Here is an 18,738-nt window from a genome sequence, read left to right on the forward strand (position 1 = left end):
TGAGCCATTATGATCACACTTCAACCTTTCTGCAAGCTGTATTAAGAATGGCATTGTGTGCACCCCTTGGTGAGTCTAGAATAGTTCAACAATACATCTGTATCACATGCCTTTATTTTAAAAGCTTTCCTCTGCTACTGCGATCTTCTTTACCCATTATTTTTAGAATAGGGTTACTATTTTTTTGTCTTTATTTCTGGTATCAATGTTAACTCAGCCATGGCACCACAAGCTGTATTCACAGCAACACACCAAGTTAAAAGGGTTAGACCCAGTCAGTACTCAGACAGGCGCGCCCTAGGGGAAGCTAGGAGTAGTGGAAAAAGCAGCAAAAAGGCGTTTCTCAGTAACGAACACTTACACAGGTATACACACACATACACACACCAAGGCCTTTTTTTTTTTTAACCCTTTTTTAACCTTTTTAACATTTTTTTTTTTAAACCAAGATGCATTGTTACCTGGTCCGGACCAATACTATGAGGCGGTATGACAACCCCTCTTGAGGCGGTAAAACAAAAACCCCTCAGCACCGGTGCATTCTAATGCATTTACCTATGCATTACCTTATGCATGTACCTGTTGGCCAACTCAGCAGTTCCCAGTACTGCTATAAACTAACCTTATTGGGGCCTCTCCCCAATACCACTCTGCATTTGATCCTGCTGCACAGTTAATAAGTTCAGATGGCGTGAGCCCAGCAGAAACAGACGTCCCCCACAGACAGTCCTCCTTCGACACCCCAATAGAGATTTCAAAAGGTCTTTTACCTCTATTGTGGCGCCTTGGGGTTCGAAGGGGAACGATCCGTAGTAGCCATCTGTGTGTCCGTGGGCGTTGCCATCCCGGACGAGCCCCCAAATTGTCGAAGAAAAACTCAGTTCTCGCTTTTTGTTTAGGTGCAGCAAAATTAAAATACTTTATTAATTTTTTAGTGATTACAAGAGGGAGAGAGTGTCAGGAACTGGGTTGCCCCTTGTCCCGGACGGATCTTTTTTAATTAGTAAACAATTTATAACAATTTTTATACCTTTCTAGCAGACAATGATTAGCATACTTGGAGACGTTGAAGATAAACATTTGCATTTGTTTATACATAAGCCTATTTGCTATTTTATTTGTCTGCAATACTAGAACAGAAAACAAGACTGCAATTCACAAGGTCGTAATGACTCTTTACACAATTCTCTCTGTACCACATACCTCACAGCATGCAGGGTCACATTAACTTTTAACATACATTAAGATCCCTTTAAACCTATATTAATTAATTCTTGGCCTTCACAAATGTAAGCATGGATGTAGAACCTTGTCATTCTAATTATAGTGCAAATATGCCATCACCTCCCAGCAGTGTGGGGAAGCAATCAGGCAGGGTGGGTGTAATGTCCGAGGTCTTGAACCCAGGCCTAGGAGTTCTCAAACAGCCACTGCATCCTGGCCTCTACCCATGGTCTGCTAAAACCTAGTGGGCCAAGAAGCTAGGAGGACTCCAGCCTCAGCCAAGGCACCACCCATGGGAGCTCTGATTGGAGGATCACCCAGCTCCCCTAATTGGTCCAATCATGCTATTTAAACCAGAAGGCGTCACAGGAAGTTGTCTGAGCACTAAGGTGATTTCCTGTTGTGGCTGCATTGGGCCCTGCTTGTGCTGCTACCTGCACCCAACCCTGTTCCCAATTCCTGCTCTGCCCCAGCTCCTGCATCACTCCCTTATCCCCTGCCTTCACTCCTGTTCCCACTGTGCTCCTGCTCTGTGCTTGATCCTTGCCTCTCCTCCAGTTCCTGCTCTTGCCTCATTTCCAGCATCAATTACCAGTCCTGGCTCCGACCCTGACCTCCAACTTGACACCGACTCAACCCTTGGCTCTGACATTTTGGTATCTGAATTTGGTGCTGACCCTTAGCTTCGATTCCTGACTCTTGCTCCGGCTTGACTCCTGGCTCTGGTAACTGGCAGATGACTCTCATGCTGATCCTCTGCTCCATTCCCCAATCTGGATGTCTGTTCTGTCCACTAGGCCTGACTCTTGCTCCGATTACTAGGCCAGACCGCCTACATCCCCGTCTATAACAGAGGGTACCTCCCAGGCTCGTTGTTTTCACAAACCTAACTCCAAGCCCCTAGCATCAAACAACCCAGGGAAAGATGATGGGGACCATTGACGTTAACTGAAAGACATTGAACCTGAAAAGGAAACTTGGAGAACTAAGGGAGGAGGGAGTTTCCCCTGCTCTGTGTAACCATGAACTTCTGTAGTCTGAGAGAAAGAGGAAAAAACTGCAAACCCCCCAGTTAAAAGGGAAGGGGCTAGAAGTGCAGGCGATCCAGAAACCGAGGGCCAGCATCTAAGCGGGGTGCTGTCCCTGAGATGCTGGATTCTCTTTAGGACACAGGGCATGCTGGGAAACTGTTCAGTGGCAGTAGGCAACTTGTGTTAGAGAAGGAGATTTAGCTAATATAGAAGTGTAAAGACTGAGGTTGCGTCTTTGTTTATTTTCTGTGTAGCTTGTATGTGTTTGCTTTTCCTTATGATTTCATCTATGGATCTGTGATTTTTCTATCAAATAAATCTTTTGTTTATTTTTAACCCAGTCATGCCTCTGTTGTGCAAACTGTGTGGATTATGTGTGGCAAAGTGCACTGATGATTGGGGGCAGGTTTCATTCCTTCAGGGTGACGAATCAGACAGGAAACGTCCGAGTGTCTGGTAGTTAAAAACTCAGATGAGTTTGGGAAGATTTGGGACCAGAAGGGTTATTGAGTCACCCTGAAAGAAGAAGGTAGGTGGGTAAGCCTACTGGTGTCCGAGCTCTCAACCATAAGCAGCATAGTATTTCGGCACTCAAAATTACAAGCCAGGTGGTGACAGAATCCCCTTGCTAGTCTGGGTGATCCTCAAAACCTCACACATGCCTAACCGGTTTAGGTGCTTTTGAAAATCCCATTAGGCCCCTATCTGTGTCGCTAGACACCTCAACCTGCATCTTCAGGCACCTTTGAAAATCTGTCCCTTAATCTCTGTGCCCTAGCTTTTCAGAAGTAACTAGAGATCCTGGGTGCTGAAATTTTTGGCCCAACTTGAGTTGCCTTAAAAAGGGCCCAATTTTCAAAAAAAGCTGAGCTCTCACCCTCTGAAAATCAGACTCTTACAGTGTCTAAAGCAGGGCCCTGAAAAACGGAGGCACCCAAAATCACTAATCACTTCTGAAGATCTAGGCCTCTGTGCCTGTGTTCCCCGGCTGCAAAATAGGAACTAGAGATCTTCCTTTGTCTTGTCTATTTGGGCAAGACTGCCTATTACTATGTTTACATACAGTGTCAAGCACAATGGGACCCTGAATTTGGTTTGGGCTTTGGTGCTATTGTGCTCACTTCTAGGTGTTTGTACTACGGAACATCGGCATAGCCATATGAGCAAAATAAACATGGAAATTACTCATGTTCGTAGCTGCATTGCTTTCAGTGGCATTACACAATAGAAAACCACCCACTATGCTGGGGCTCATTTTCCCCATCTCCCAAAAAGCGGCATTGGCTTCTCATTGACTACTTGTGGTCAGGAACTCAGTCTGCTTCATCCAAACAGTTTCATTTAAATTGTGGGGTTTTTAAAAGAGACAACTCATTTCAATCGCCCAGCAAGCCCCTTTATTATCCTTTCCCTTCTCGCCAAGCTCCTGCAAGAACTCTGTGCACACACGCATGTGTGCCCCCAAGTGCATATTTGCCCTTAATGTGCCGTGTTGCCAGTTTTATCATGAGTCTTGTGACATTTGATGTTTTTTCTTTAGCCTCAGCTCGTGGAGTCATGGGGTTAAGAGAGAATCTCAGTTTACCTTTTTTGATGTTTCCAGCCCTCATGATTACAAAGACAAGTTTGAAAATGTGAATCAACTCCACTCTGGTCTTGAACATCAGACGGAAAATAAAGAGAACCCAGAATTCATTATTCTTTAAAAAAAAAAATCATGATTTGGGAAGGGGGCGGAGGCTGATCTTTGATTTCTGAACACTCAAGGTTGTCAGTACTGCACACTGACTTTCACTCTTCCTCCCCTGCTCTTACGTCAAGTCTCTGCATTTAATTTAAAGAGGGTGGGAGTTTAACGTTTTATATGCCGAGTGGCACATGCTGAATTAGCTGAGCAGAACATTCATCTTGTTCAGTGCTGCACAGCTAATATAATAAAAATTGCCTCCCTTGTACTTCAAGAAATCTCTCAGCCACATCCACTACACTGAAAAACAATGGGGTTCTTCCAGCACACATTAGGAAAAACACCTACCTACCGTAACAACAGTTACTTGTAATATGATAGTCGGCTACTAGCTGTCTGTGTGTGACCTACAGAGTTCTTTGCGGGGGGCAGCCCTGCTAAACCCTTGAGCTGCAGAAAGGGCTGGAACTCAAACTGAGCGGAAGCCTGGTTGTTTGGCTGTAATTGTAACTGTTTTCTTTCATAAATGGCGGTTGCTTCATTTGTGATGCCATATATCATGATAACTACAGCCTTCTTGACCCAATCCTTCTCCTCTACTCCCCCTCCTCCCCACACACTTTCCTTCCAGGGCCAGATTCTGCAACAGTCAGGTTAAATACCTCATCTAAGTCTGCTGGGTATCATCAGGCACGGAAGAGGTTAACTTAACAGCTGCCATCTAATATGCAGCAGCAGAAAAATAAGACTCAGAACAGAATGTTTTATCAGCCCTTTTCCAAGACTGCTGCTAGGAGCCTTTAGAGAAAAGCCAATCTGCTGTGCTTCCCCATCTCCATATTTGGCATGAGCCTTTTGTTGACATTTAATATTTTCTCTCTTGTGATCATGTTACATTTTTGAAAAATGCTATTTGACATTTTATTGCTAATGCCTTGAGGTTGGGGATACACATTGTTTTAAAAGGCATGTGAATATGTAAATCTGCAGAGCGCAGGCATGGGATACTTGGTGCCTTGGGAGAATGTGCAGTGTTTCCATGCTGAGCCATTTGCAGCAGGCATTATACACAAGGAAAAATCAGAGACGGGAGTATTTTGGTTTTTAAATGAAGTAAACTGTTCATTACTTGCACCAGGGGTTCTCAACCTATGTACCGTCGTTGGCTGCATATCCGGCTCTCTGTGTTCTGTTGGCTACATCCACACTACCTATATACTATCTGTATGGCCCTGTCATATGGGCCGCAGCTGTGTGTTGATTGGGCCACAAACGGCACACATGCCACAGGTTGAAAACCATTGATCTATATGATAACATCCAGTCAGCGCACAAGGGAATCCAACTTTTTTCTGAAGTCTAAATGCAGATTCGCTCCATGAGATCGTTTTCCCTTTGATTATTGTACAGTGCCTTAAATTTCCCACCACTCAGCGGATTATTTTTTTTTGCCCTGAAAGTTCAGAAAAGCTAATCTCTGCACTCTGCTGAGGGTAATCGGTGGCTTTTGCTAACATCTCTCAAGGCTTTTAGTTTGGGTCTATGGCCAGAAGAGGCACAGAAAATTGTTACACATAGAATTGACTCTAAAGCAGCATTTCTCGAACTGGGGGCTGCCAGAGTACTCCAGTTGGTCCACTAGCCTCGCTGATCGACTCCTCCCACTCCCTCTGAGTGCCTCCTGCATGCTGCAGAACAGCTGTTCAATGGCATGCAGGAGGTGCTGGGAGGGAGGAGCAGGGATGGGGTGTGCTTGGGGGAGGGGGTGGAAAGAGGAGAGGAAGAGGAGGGACAGAGGTGGGGCAGGGGTGGGGTGAGGGTGGGGCCTTGGGGGAAGGAGTGAAGTGGGGGCAGGGCCTGAGCCAGGGAGTTGGGGCGGGGGTCAGCAAAATTTGTAAATCAAAGTAGGGGTCCTTGGCTTGCTGAAGTTTGAGAACCACTGCTCTGAAGAGGTTTGCTATTTGCACAGCCTTCAGACTAGGGCCTTGATCCTGTAATCAGCTCTGGGATTGGCAGACCGCTGCACCCACACTGCGCTCCAGGGATTTCAATGGGAGGGGTGTGGTTCTGCCCACACAGTTCCATTTGCAGGGTCAGGACCTAGGCTATATCTACACTGTAAACGCTGTGCACAGGCTTACCTCCCTGACCTGGCTAGTGCAGGCAACAATAGCAGTGAAGGCAGCCCAGCGTGGGCTTCAGCACAGTAGTGCAAGCTCAGCACCAACCCAGGGTACATACTCTGCTTGCCAGCCCATGCTGCACTGTCTTCATTGCTATTGTTGCCCTCTCTGCCTGGATTCAAGCTAGCCTATGCCCAGCTTGGGCTGTGTAGACGCACCCCTGAGAGCTGGGGAACTGCTGTCAAAAATACGCCCGGAGTGCTAGCTGGCTTTTAGAATTTTCTTCACTGCTGCTGGGAGCCTGAAAGTAGATTAAGGAAGTTAAGGAAATAGCCTGAGCTTCAGGAGATTGGTGTTTGGCTCCTGGCTCTACTATAGGTAGTGTGACATCTGGGAACATTGCCTCCTCTCTCTGCACCTCGCTTTCCCTGTCTGTAAAATGGACATGATCCTGCTTCCTTTCTCCCACCCTTTGTTTTGACTCATTATGAGGGGGTCAGATTGGCAGCCTCCCTCCGGCAGCACTGTGCTGGTGAGACACCTACTTCGGGGAGCACTAGCAGCCACATGGTGCTCCCCCAGAGGGGTGGCCTTGGGGAAAGAAGGGAAGAGCCCCCTAGAGCACTGAGCCAGCATGAGCAGTTTAAGTAGGGATTATCAGAGACTGAAGTCAAGCCGCTTTCACTCCAGCCACTCTCCCCTGTGCTGATTAGCTGGTCACTCCTACCCACTCTCAGCTGCTTCCTCACAATCTCTTCGCCTCAGCTTCACTCCACTGGCCTTTGTTCCCCCTAGCCTCTTCCACTCTTTATCCTCCTCTCCCTGCCTCTGTCTTTCTGTTTAGCTAATTCCCTTCTCCCTAAACGTCACCTGATAAAAACAAAAATCCATCCACTGCACCCTCCTTCCCCATGGCACTAACCTGCCGTTTTCTGCCATCACTCTGCTGGTGGGCCTGCTCTTCCCATACCCGGTATTTAGATATCAGCTCTGGGTCAGGCTCTGTTTACTAACTATTTGTGCAGTGCCCAGCACAGTGGAGCCCTAGTCTTGGTAGGGCCTGCCAGGTGCTCCTGGGACCCAAGTGAAAAACCAATAATGGTAATGGTTTGATTTTCTTGGAGGTGATATTTGTTATTAATAAATTTGAGGATACTGCAGTTTGTGCCTGGATATTTCTCGAAACTCATGACTCATTAGGAGTGAGTCACTCAGCGTGGTTCTGAACCATAGCTTTTAAAAAGCCCAATTAAGAACTACCTTTGCTGCCAAACTACCACCTATGTGTTACTTTTAGACTTGCCTGATTCAGCTTTAAGCCAGAAGACACTCCCCTGAAGTCAGTGGAGTTGCTGGCGATCAGAATCGGGCCAGTTTTGAGAGCACCCCACTGCTTTCTGGAAGTAGCAGATGCGTACCCCCACCCTCAGAACTTTGAGGGCAAAGCCACTGGAAAGCCTCTGGAAGACTTCTTCTGCCTAAGGGGATCCTCAGGTGTCCGAGAGCCACTGTTCTCACTACTGTCCCCTCCTTCCACTCCCCAGCCTAAGGTGTGCTCCCAGGGGAACAGAGCTTAGCTACAGTGCTAATATGCCTCAGTAATCCAGGAGCCTACTGGAAGGGTCCCTGGACCCTGCAAATTGCTGCATGGAAGTTAGAGGAGATTCAGAGCTCCAGTTATGCCAGTGACCACACTGGATCCAGCCCCAGGGTGGTAGTTGTGGAGGGGATGGTGCAGAGGTGGCTTCCTAAGAGTTCAAGTTGGGGATGACATGCAGATTGTGAAATTTCAGGAGAATTGGTCTCCTTTGGGGAAGCTAGGTGGAGTTGAAAATTGGACTTTAAATGCTAAGATAGCTTTCACCTTGCTTAGCAAGTGGCTTGGACCACTCCACAACTATAATTACATGGTCTTTATCAGCACCTAAAGAGTACAAAGTGCTTCAGAGGAGACCTAGAAAACCACAGCCTCTGCCCCAAAACCTTGACACACCTCTTTGTCCTGGGATCCAGAATACACTGTCCCCTGGAAGCTGAAATCCATATAGTTAAAAATTCAGTGAAGGCTTTACCTCCATCACAGACTCAGAGAGCCATGATCACACTGGTCTGTGGTCATGTACGGTACCCTAGCAGTGAATATAACCATGACAACTAGTTCTTTGACCTGGCTCATTCATTGTCTGAGCTGAGGTGTGGTGTGGGGGTAGTTATGCAAGGCTATTGACTCTAAGCTTTGGTACATGGAGCCAGGTCGTCCATGGAGCTGCTTCTATCACAGCAGTGAAGCGTCTGTCCATCTTCATGCAGTGACACTGCTAGGGGTAGCCCAGGCAACCTAAAAGCACAATTAAGGTACGTCAAACCCAGGCAGAACAAGTCGGGGGGGAGGTTTGCACAGGTCCCTGTAGAGCACAGGAGAGTCTCTATGATTAGGTGAGTTAGAGATGGCATTGGAGGCATGCCCATAACAGCTGTGCTGTGCATGTGTTGGATAAGGAGAACAAGACAAGTATCTGATCGCTTAGCAACAGAGGAACCAATGTGTCAGTGATACTGTCAGCTGCACAGTGCTACAGGCTGCTAACCAAGCCCGACAAGATTCATAGACTCCAAAGCCAGAAGGAACCATTATGATCATCTAGTCTGACCTTCTGTCTAGCACAGGCCAGAAAACTTCCCCAAACTAATTCCTAGAGCATATCCTTTAGAAGAAACATTCAATCTTGATTTAAAAATTGTCAGTGATGGAGAATCCAGCATGACCATTGGTAAATTGTTCCAGTTAAAATTGGTCATTGTTAAAACTTTACACTTTAGTTCCAGTCTGAATTTGTCTAGCTTCAACATCCAGCCATTGGATCGTATTATACTTTCTCTATTAGAAAGCAGAGCCCATCAAATATTTGGTTCCCATGTTGGTACTTATAGAATCAAGTCACCCCTTAACCTTCTTTTTGTTAAGCTAAAGAGAGAGACTCCAAAAGCTCAATGACTGTAAGGCAGATTTTCTAATCTTTTAATCAGTGTCTTGGCTCTTCTCTGAACTCTCTCCAATTTATCAACATCCTTCCTGAGTTATGGACAGCAGAACTGGACACAGGACTTCAGCAGCAGTCACCCTAGTGCCAAATAGAGGTAAAATAACCTCTCTACACCAAGATTCCCCTATTTTATGCATCGAAGGATCACTTTAGCCCTTTTGGCCAGACTGTTGCACTGGGAGCTCACATTCAGCAGGTTATCCACCATGATCGCCACTTTTTTTTTCCAGTCACTGCTTTGCAGGATTGCATCCCCCATTGTGTAAGTATGGCGTACACCTCCAGGAACAAAGAGTGTATCCTTACATTGAGCTGTATTAAATGGGCCTATCTTACCAAGCGATCCAGATCACACTCTACCAGTGACCTATCCTCTTCATTATTTACCGCTCCCCTGTGTGACCCTGAGCAAGTCAGTTAGACCCTGATTTGTAAAGGTGTTTAGGTGAGTTGCAAGGCCTAAGCGATTTAGATAGCTAAATCCCATTTTCAAAAGCAATTTAGGCATTTAGGAGCCTAGTCTCAGACTTTTAAAAGTGGGATTTAGCCATTTAAATCACTGGGCTTGCAATGCCAAGTGGATCAATGCCTGAACACCTTTACAAATCAGTGCCTTAGTCTCTGTGCCTCAGTTCCCCCACCTGTAAAATGGGGATAGTAGCACTTCCCTATCTGCAGGGGGTGCTGACAATAAATACATGAAACATTTTGAGGTGCTCAGATACTACAGGGATGGGGGCCATAGAAGTACCTTAGCTAGGTGTTAATATACTTCAGTGTCTAGGAATGGAGTAAAGTTACATTCCATTGGTATTGATGGGAACTAGCCCAACAGGAGGAGGTATGTACTCTTGGGTTCAATATGTCCCCAGATTAAGCCTATTATTGCTAATTCATCACCTGCAAAAAAAAAACCCCTCTGTGGAATGCCTCCCTTCTCTGTACAGCTGATACTTTGTATCTCAGCTGCTCTCTTTGGTTTGTCTCAGAGCCTGGTCCTTGCACGATAGCCCATCTCTCCAGGCATTTATCACACTGTGCATCTTTGCACCCAGTGATATCAGTGGAGCTCGGGGTGCTCAGCACTTCCTTTAGGCAAGAACTATTGTTTTTCTCTATGTTCTGTACAAGACTGTGAATATTGTTGGTGCTGCTGGATAACAGGTTTCAGCCCAACCGACCCTCTGCCAGCTGACCACCATTTTGAGCCATAGAGTTCTTCCACCTTTCTCACTAGGCCCATCCCAGCTGCCACGATCACATACAAAGACAAAAGCTTTGCATTCAGAATGTAAGTTGTTACTGTGGTGAACTGGCTCAGAGCACCTCTGGAGCTAGTCAGAGCTGTGTCAGGTGTCTTCAGATCTGGGAGGAGTTGAAGATAATTGTAAGTCCCTTCTGAGATGACTGATCTCTGCTCGAATCAATTTTAAAGTCCATAGTCTTTCCGTTAATGGTCAGTTTCACTCTCCAGGCAGGCTCTGTCATCACACATGATAGATCCCAGGAACAATGGCTCTTGATTGTCTAATGAGTCAGCTCCCTGTTTTGGTGTAGCAAGCAACTGGTATAGCAAAACGTCTATATTTTTTATGTATTTATTACACCTTGTGCATTTGATGAAACATACATCTGATGGGCTATGAGTTTTCCACATCTTGTGCATTTAGACTTTAAGGCTTTGGTGTTTAACTGAAATTTGTCCCTCTTAGCCTGGGATTTCTCTCTCCTTGCTGCAGGGGTCTTCTACTGATGACTTGTAGTACTTGTAAATCCGTTAACAGCTTCTAAATTAGTTTCTTGTTTTTCAAGTTGGGCAGGTTGCTCTTGGTTTTGCTGTCTTGCCAGCTAAAACTGCTTTGCTATTTGTATGGCAATGTGTGGGGTTAAGTCTGTTTTTAATTGTAGCTGCTGTGAAAGATTTTTATCTATTAATCTAATAACCAACCTGTCTGATATTTTCATGTTTTGTGATTCCAAAGTCAGTTTTCAGCCAATGCATGCAGAGCTCTTATAAAATATTCCACATTTTCCCCTGGTCTTTGAATTATCTGGTGGAAAACATGCTCTTTCATAAATGACATTTCTCTGAGGTAAAAAGTACGCTACAACTATAGCCAGAACTTTTTCAGTCATCTGTGACTGTATTCGGTAAAGTCAAAGGACTTAAGATATGCCATGAAGAGGCAGGCAGAGCATAAATTAAGAGCATACTTATATATCTTCAGTTTCCTTATGGAGATTTGTAGCAATTTGAAAAATTGCAAAATGCTGCTTCCAGTCTGTCCATTGTGAAGGTTTGTCAAAGCTGCAGTCTAAGGTACTGAAAAGTGGCATATTGGTCTGAGCATGGGAGTGGGACCCAGGAGCTCCTGAGTTCTAATCCCAACTCCAGGACTGACTTGTTATATGGTCTTGGGCAAATCACTTAACTTCTTTGGTTTGTAAAATGGGGACAATACTATTTTATTCCTCACCTCCCAGGGGTGTTGTGAGGATTCATTAATTAATAGTTGGAAAGTCTTAAAAGATGAAAACTTCTGTATAGGTACTAAAGGTTAATGAAGAATGAGCATCAGTAACCTCAAAAGATAGTTATGGAGGATGGACATCTGAACAAGGCAGGTGGAAGAGAAGAGACTGTCAGTGGACAAAACACATGGGCAGTAAGATCAGGCATGATCAGCTAGGCTTTCAGTTCCAAAGATTAATTCATATTCCCATTACAGGCCAATCATCCATCCAATTTAAGGTTACTGTGACAGGGTGCACTCACCCTGCACTGGATGGGGAAGAGTTAACCTTACATTGTGGGTTGAGGGACCCACACCTCCTTTTATCTACTGGGCATGCCCCAGGTTCATTGATATAAGAAGAAGGAGCTCAGCTCAGTTGGGGCTTGCTACCGGGGAGGAAGGATGTACTCTGCTGGCTCCAGCCAAAGAGAGTTGAAGCCCAAGGCTGTGGGGGCCGGAGATGCCATAACCTGGGTAGATGCCAAGGTACTCACAGAGACCTCGCTGCATCAGGAATCGTCGGGGACAGCACAGACCTGGGAACCCAGAGACAGCAGAGACACCCAGACTGCAGCAATGGGAACCATGCTAGGAAGCAGCCCTGGAGAATTAGATACTGGCCCGCTTAGTGAACTGGACTTTTGAGTCAGCGTGTTTTGGTCGGAACCTGCCACTGACTCAGTGGCAAGTACCCCTGCCACTACCAGGGCCCTGGGCTGAGGTCCAGTGGAGAGGGAGGGCCTGGACCCCCCCCACACCCGGGCTACCACCCCACTCCCTGTGTGTGGCAGCTCCCTTCCCAACTTACTTTGGCTACTAGGCCTCACAGTCCTGCTGAGAAGGGTGAATCTAGGGACTCTGGCTGCTAGGTCTTACTGCCCTGTCTTCATGGGGCAAATGTACTGTTTGGGGCTACTAGGCCTTACTGTCCTGCTAAGAGGGGTTAATCTATTGACTCTGGCCATTGGTCCACACTCCCCTGCTAAGGAGGGTGAGTTTATAGACTGGGGTTAAGAGTGTGACAGGACGCACTCGCCCTGCACTGGACAGGGTCTCCTCCCACCCTGTCACCAACAACTGCACCTCAGCTGAATGAGAAAGTACAGCAAGGTCCAAAAAGCCCTTTGTTGGAAGGCTGAGATCCCTCTTTCACTAACCTGTCATTTACTAGGACCCTGTTTTTGGCATTACTTGGCCCGGAGAATTACGTCTAACCATAATAGCTACATCCTAGAACTAATAGTCTACTGCATAATTATTATTGCTCTCCTTGGTGTTCTTCCTCCCAATTCCGAGAAATGGCATGTCATTAAACTGTTAGAGGAATAGTAAATGTAAGCAGAGATGGGGGGCGGGGGACAAATTGCAGTACAAACATGTTTGTTACTTACCACACGTCTTTGTGTTTGAAAGTGGCAGATGGATCACAAAGACAAAACCCAAGAGGCCCTTTGATGCAGAGTCTGTTAGTTGCTTTGAGTGTAATCCCGAGATTCTCAGTAAGTGATGAGAGTACAGAGGGATGAAATATTTGTGAAATTGTAGGAGTTAGTCCAGTTTTTACTCTTGTAGTAAAAGTTAAACATCAAGGGATTTGTTCTATGTGGTTATTTCTTTATAGACCTTGTTTGGCAACATATCTAACTGCTGAATAACCATGAGCAAAACCAGCAGTTGGGGAAGTGACTGCTTTAGTGGATTTCTAATGGGGTATGTAGAAGTCACCGCTTCAAATCCAACTTTAGCCTATACAGCAGTGGTACCAGTTAGGGGTAGCTGGGGGAGAGGAATGCAGTATTTTTGCACTTGCTCAAAGTCCCATAGGCTGCAGAACTGTCTACACAGAATAGCTATTTCTGACTAACTCCCTGTGTGGATGCTCCTACTCCAGGGCCGCCCAGAGGATTCCGGGAGCCTGGGGTCTTCGAAGTGCAGCCAGGTCTTCAGTGGTAATTCGGCGGCAGAAGGACCCCCCACCACCGAATTACTGCCGAAGGACCCCCCGCCGGTGAAGACTGGGAGCGGAAGAAGCTCCAGGGGCCGGGCCCGGCAAGAGTTTTCCAGGGCCCCTGGAGCGAGTGAAGGACCCCAAAAAACTCTCATGGGGGCCCCTGTGGGGCCTGGGGCAAATTGTCCCACTTGCTGCCCCCCCCCCCCCCCGGGTGGCCCTGTCTTACTCTGGAACAAGGCTATGTCTACACTGCACTTTCCTTGTTAACTTTTGTTGCTCGGGTGTGGAAAAAACCCACCCCTGAACGACAAAAGTTTTAACAATAAAGCACCGGTATGGACAGCACTTCATCGGCAGGAGCTGCTCTCCCAGAGACGAAGCTACTGCCCCTCATTTGGGGTGGTTTTATTTTGTCACCGCAAGAGCTCTCTGACGACAAAGAGTGGGTACCCTGCGCATCTTACAACAGCACGGCTGCAGCGGCACAGCCACGCCATTGTAAGGTGCGCAGTGTAGACATAGCTTAAGAGTGCCTTTTCCTGAATTAGTTTAATCCACTTTGGTTAGGAGCCACAATACCTTTGAGGATGTGGGCCTCACAAGGTCCAAACATGGAGTTAATCAGGAATGGTTAATCCACTTTGAATTCACACCCTGCTTTACTAAGGGTTAACTTTCATTTGTAGACAAGCCCTTAGTTATGTTGTGAAATACTTTGCATGTAGTGTAGTAGTTGCTGTAATGCTTTGAAAAGTGCCTGTATGTGTTTGCCAGAGTGAGGGCGTGTTCCCTCACACACCCCTAGAGAGGAGACAAAGAAGTTCCTCTGGGCTTGTTCAGCACCAATAAGGTTCACCTGCAAGAGGTCCAATAAGGTTCACCTCTGCCTGGAGGGTGGGGAAGCTTAAAAGGGAAAACCTCCCAGAGGAAGGGGAGTGAACAGGAAGAAGGCTGCCCCACCTCAGACAGCAGAGAGGCCTGCTGAGATGGGGACAGCAGCAGGCCTCCCCGCTCCCAGAGTTACCAGCCTCAAAGCAGTGTGCCCTACGAGGAGAGGCTGGAGGTAGACCCCGTTTTAGACTAAGCCCGAAGGGCTGAACCAGGAAGACTTCCCGATATCCCAGTCGCCGTGGCCTCTGTTTTCCTATGGATGTCCCTCTCATACCAGGGAAGGAAGAGGAGAGACGACTTTTCTGTTTGTTTGAAGAATCCCCTTAGAATGCCTTCTGGGAGAGAGAAGAAAGACATGATCAAGGACTGGAAGCTGGGTCTGGAGGGGAGTGGAGGGAGCCAGATCACAGACCTGTATGGCTGCTTTTGCACACCATCTATTGCTCTGACCTTGGTCTCCACTGTAGTAAGTGCGCTGGCAATGTATGAATTGACAAGTTGGGAGAAACATTTAGATCACATAACCTTGCCCCTCCGCCAACCCCAGGATGATGGTAGTGATTTGGCTACATTCCTTTCTTCTGTTCAGTTTTGCTCAGAGGCGAGTGGCTGTCAGATTTCTGACCAAAACAAGGCAAAAATGCATCGATTCTCTGCTAGGCCCTCAAAGCAGTCTTCTCCACTTTGATTCCTTGTGCCCTTTATACCCTCCCCTCTTGGGACAATATTTTTTTAATCAGAAAACCTCCTGCTGACTCTGTTTTCAGATCTGAGTGTGCTTTGAGCAGCACATGGATATGTATATTCATTGTGATTCTGTATTTGGGTCTGCTGTTTTAATAGCAAAGAAATAACAAAACTCAGCCAGTGAGGTGTATACATTTAGACACTCACTGCACTATGTACAGATTATTCTTCTATTGTTGGGTATCTTGCACTCAACTTTGTCCTTCAGAGAATCCTAAATGAAGGACCATATCCCTAACTGGTCAAAATCAGCATAGCTTTGAGATCGATGGAACAATACCAGTTTTCACCAGCTGATGATCTGGCCCTTACACTAGGTCATCTGCCAATATTTTCTCACTTCTGTGTATATCCCTCCTCAGTTCCCCACTTTACTGAATTGTCCAGTGCCTGTGAGCATATAGGAGATATCACAGGCATAACACAGCTAAGGGGGATTTTAAATATCCTAGAACAGCATGTTTAACATAATGAGGCCTGTGCCATTATTAAAAAGTAAGGGGAGCTGAGCAGAAATAGATGAAAGAATCTGAGCAAAGACCTTAAAGCTTGTGGATAATTAGCAAGAATATAAGGTTACAGGAAAAACCAGAATGCAAAGTAGAGACAAGAGTTGGGTGTGTGGAACAGGAACTCCGTAAAGGATTTATTTATTTTAGTCTCTTTCATAGCAACATGAACACTCCCAGCATCCGCATAATAAAGAGTCATCACCAAAATGTATTAATTATATGCCTGACTCAATTGAGAATTACATTAATTTGCTGCAACATCCATAAGTAGGGATCCAAGAGGGGCAGAATGGCCTTTTGTTTCCCGCTGTAGAATTATATGCATGACCCACTTTTTCCTAATTCTGCTGTGACTGGAGAGGCAAAGCATTGTTTGTTCAACATGGAATGGAAAAAGTGCTCTATTTTGTAATGTACCATTAATAGAGATTTGGACTGCAACATAAAACCAGTGTTTCAAAAGGGTGCTGAAGTCCATTTTGTCTTGCTTCTTGTAGTCCTGCTCACAGCAATATTTCCACTGGCATCTCCCAGCCAGTGGAGTATCACTGCTCAGGGTCAAAACCCCAATAATTTTCTGTAACAGAGAGGCACTCACCTTTAGGGCATCTCCTGGCAACTGGGTGCAATACTGCAGTCCTTCTTTCACTCCTAGTTCCCTGGTAGATTGTCAGCCAACCTTAGCAGTGGTTGGGCCCTCTGGCCAAGTCACAAAGTCCAAATGAACCCTTTCCAGGGTAGCAGAGTCCAGCAACAACTGTCTTTCAGCCCCAGCTCTGGGCCCCTTGAATTCAGCCCTTTGTTGGGGCTCCCAAACAAGCCTTGTCCCCCTCTTGGGGTTTATATCATTTTGCCAGTGGTGGAACCTGGGCCCACCCACTACTTCCAGATCCAATCCAGGGACCAGATATGTACTGCTGCCTTCAATTTGTTGTTACAGTTTCCCTGGGCCTCTTCCCACATCACCCCTTTATCTCTTACCTTAGGGCTAAAGTTCTCAGGTTCTCTCTCCCAGCTTAAGCAAATTCAGCCAGAACCAAACTCTGGCTATCCCTCAAGTGCCTTTAGCCTGCACAACCCACCCTCCTCCATTTGGTCCTAGCTAGGAACTGACCTGCTAAGTCTCTGCAGCTCCTTTTATTTGAGCCTGTTGGTCTCTGATTGGCTGGCTCCAAGAGGCCTCTCTAGGCAGGCCTGGAGGACCCACCTTCACAGCTCCTTTTCTGGGGTGGGGTGTGGTAGGGCCATATAGCCTCCTGTGGGTGCCACAAAGACCAGGTGCACTCTATCACACTTCCATTTTAAAAGCCCTGTGATGGGGTGTTCACACTAGCCAGAGAGTGTTAAAGTGGCTTGAGATAAGTAATGGGATAGGCCACACCTCAGGGAGAGTTAGGCTTGATAGACAAGTGCTGATTGAGGATGGAGTCCAGCAGCAGGCCAGGCCTGTATAAAGCCAGGATGTTTGCAGCAGAAAGGGGTGGTAAATGTGGATTCCTGCAGTCACCCGCTGAGCTTGGAGGGGGAAAAGGAGAAGACCCAGGGGGAGAGTAGAAGCCCTGGGATCCTGGCCCTGAGGGAAGAACGTACCAAGAGGGAAGGACATACCATGGAGAAGGAAGCTTGATAGAGGCCTTGTAGAAAGGAACCCAGGGAAACAGTGGCAAGTTTTTGGGACAGTACAGATCTTAGCTGCTGGTTGTAGGGTCCCTAGGCTCATAGGCGCTGACTCTGTGGGTGCTCTGGGGCTGGAGCAACCATGGGAAAAAATTGGTGGGTGCTCTGCAGCCAAGCACCTGCCCAGCTCACCTCCATCTGTGCCTCTTCCCCTGAGTGTGCTGCATCCCCGCTTCTCCTCCCACCACTTGCCGCCACGAACAAGCTGTGGGAGGGAGTGGGAGGAGCGGAAATGCAGCGTGCTCAGGGAAGGAGGCAGACAAGAGGTGGGGCCAGGGCGGGGATTTGGGGAAGGAGTCCAATAGGGGCAGGGAGGGGGTGGAGTTTGGGCGGGGACTTTAGGGACACGGTTGGGATGGGGGCAGGGCATGGGCAGAGGGGGCGGGGCAGGGCTGGGGCGGCGGCGGCAGGGGGGGGAGCACCCACCGGCGCCAGGAGAAGTTGGCACCTATACCTGGGCTGGAACCCAAAGTAGTGGGCAGCCCTGGTTCCCCTACCAGATCCTGGGGAAGTGGCCTAACCTTGAATTGGAGGACTGCTGAGAATGCAACACAGACAGGTAGTCTAGTGAGACCTTGATACCCCAGAACAGGAAAACTACAGTGACCTGGCCAGAAGGCCAAGCCATGAAAAGGGAGCGTCATGAGGAGAAAATGCTGCAGTGCTAATGACAGATGGAAGAGGGCTTGAGAGCAAGTGGAGCTATTCCCCAGATGTGGCTACAAGAGGAAGTCCTAGCAGTGAACAGAGAAACCCCGTGACATTCCCCCTTCATTCAACAGGGAGCTATTCTCTGGGAGTTAGGCATTGGCTCTTTTTAACCTGTTGATCTTGGTGCTAGGTGAAATCTGTCTGATCAAAAGACCCAGTCCTGCTAGTTGCTGAGCAGCCCTGTAAGGTTCCGAAAGCCCTCGATATCCACTGGCTACAGTGGGAGTTGAGGTAACTGAAGATCTGGTCCAGGGTGTGCTTTTTTTGGTGGAGAAAGTGGGATTTTCAAATGTGTGCACTGTTGGCCTAATGTTAGATCCATGATGAGTACATTAGACAATCCCATCCTTCTTGCTTTGGTTTCATTTGGCACAATGGTCCATACACTGAGTGTTGATCTTACTGATTACTATACTCAGAGGTACAATGTACTCCTAATTTATTCTAGTGCCCATACCAATCAATAACAGACCTGTTCTGGGTGCAAATGACTACACAAGGTGTGAGGCAGAGTAAAATCAGGTGCCTGATCTCTAAGGCTACATAATAGCAGTAATTAATAGTTCTAATGTCTCATGAACATTCTTAAATTGCACAAATGATCAATCTTCTTTTTGAAGACTT

General features: G+C 46.9%; 1 long non-coding RNA gene across 1 annotated transcript in view; it reads right to left on the reverse strand.

Moving 5' to 3' along the window:
* LOC120401829 overlaps nucleotides 1–16,818 on the reverse strand; it is a 42,418-nt gene extending 25,600 nt beyond the window's left edge. The window contains exon 1 of the long non-coding RNA XR_005596765.1: nucleotides 16,325–16,818. This is a non-coding gene — a long non-coding RNA (uncharacterized LOC120401829). The remainder of the gene's footprint in view (nucleotides 1–16,324) is intronic.
* Nucleotides 16,819–18,738: the final 1,920 nt, after the last annotated feature.

Source organism: Mauremys reevesii, linkage group 3 (assembly GCF_016161935.1).
Source record: "Mauremys reevesii isolate NIE-2019 linkage group 3, ASM1616193v1, whole genome shotgun sequence".
Taxonomy (NCBI): Eukaryota; Metazoa; Chordata; order Testudines; family Geoemydidae; genus Mauremys; species Mauremys reevesii.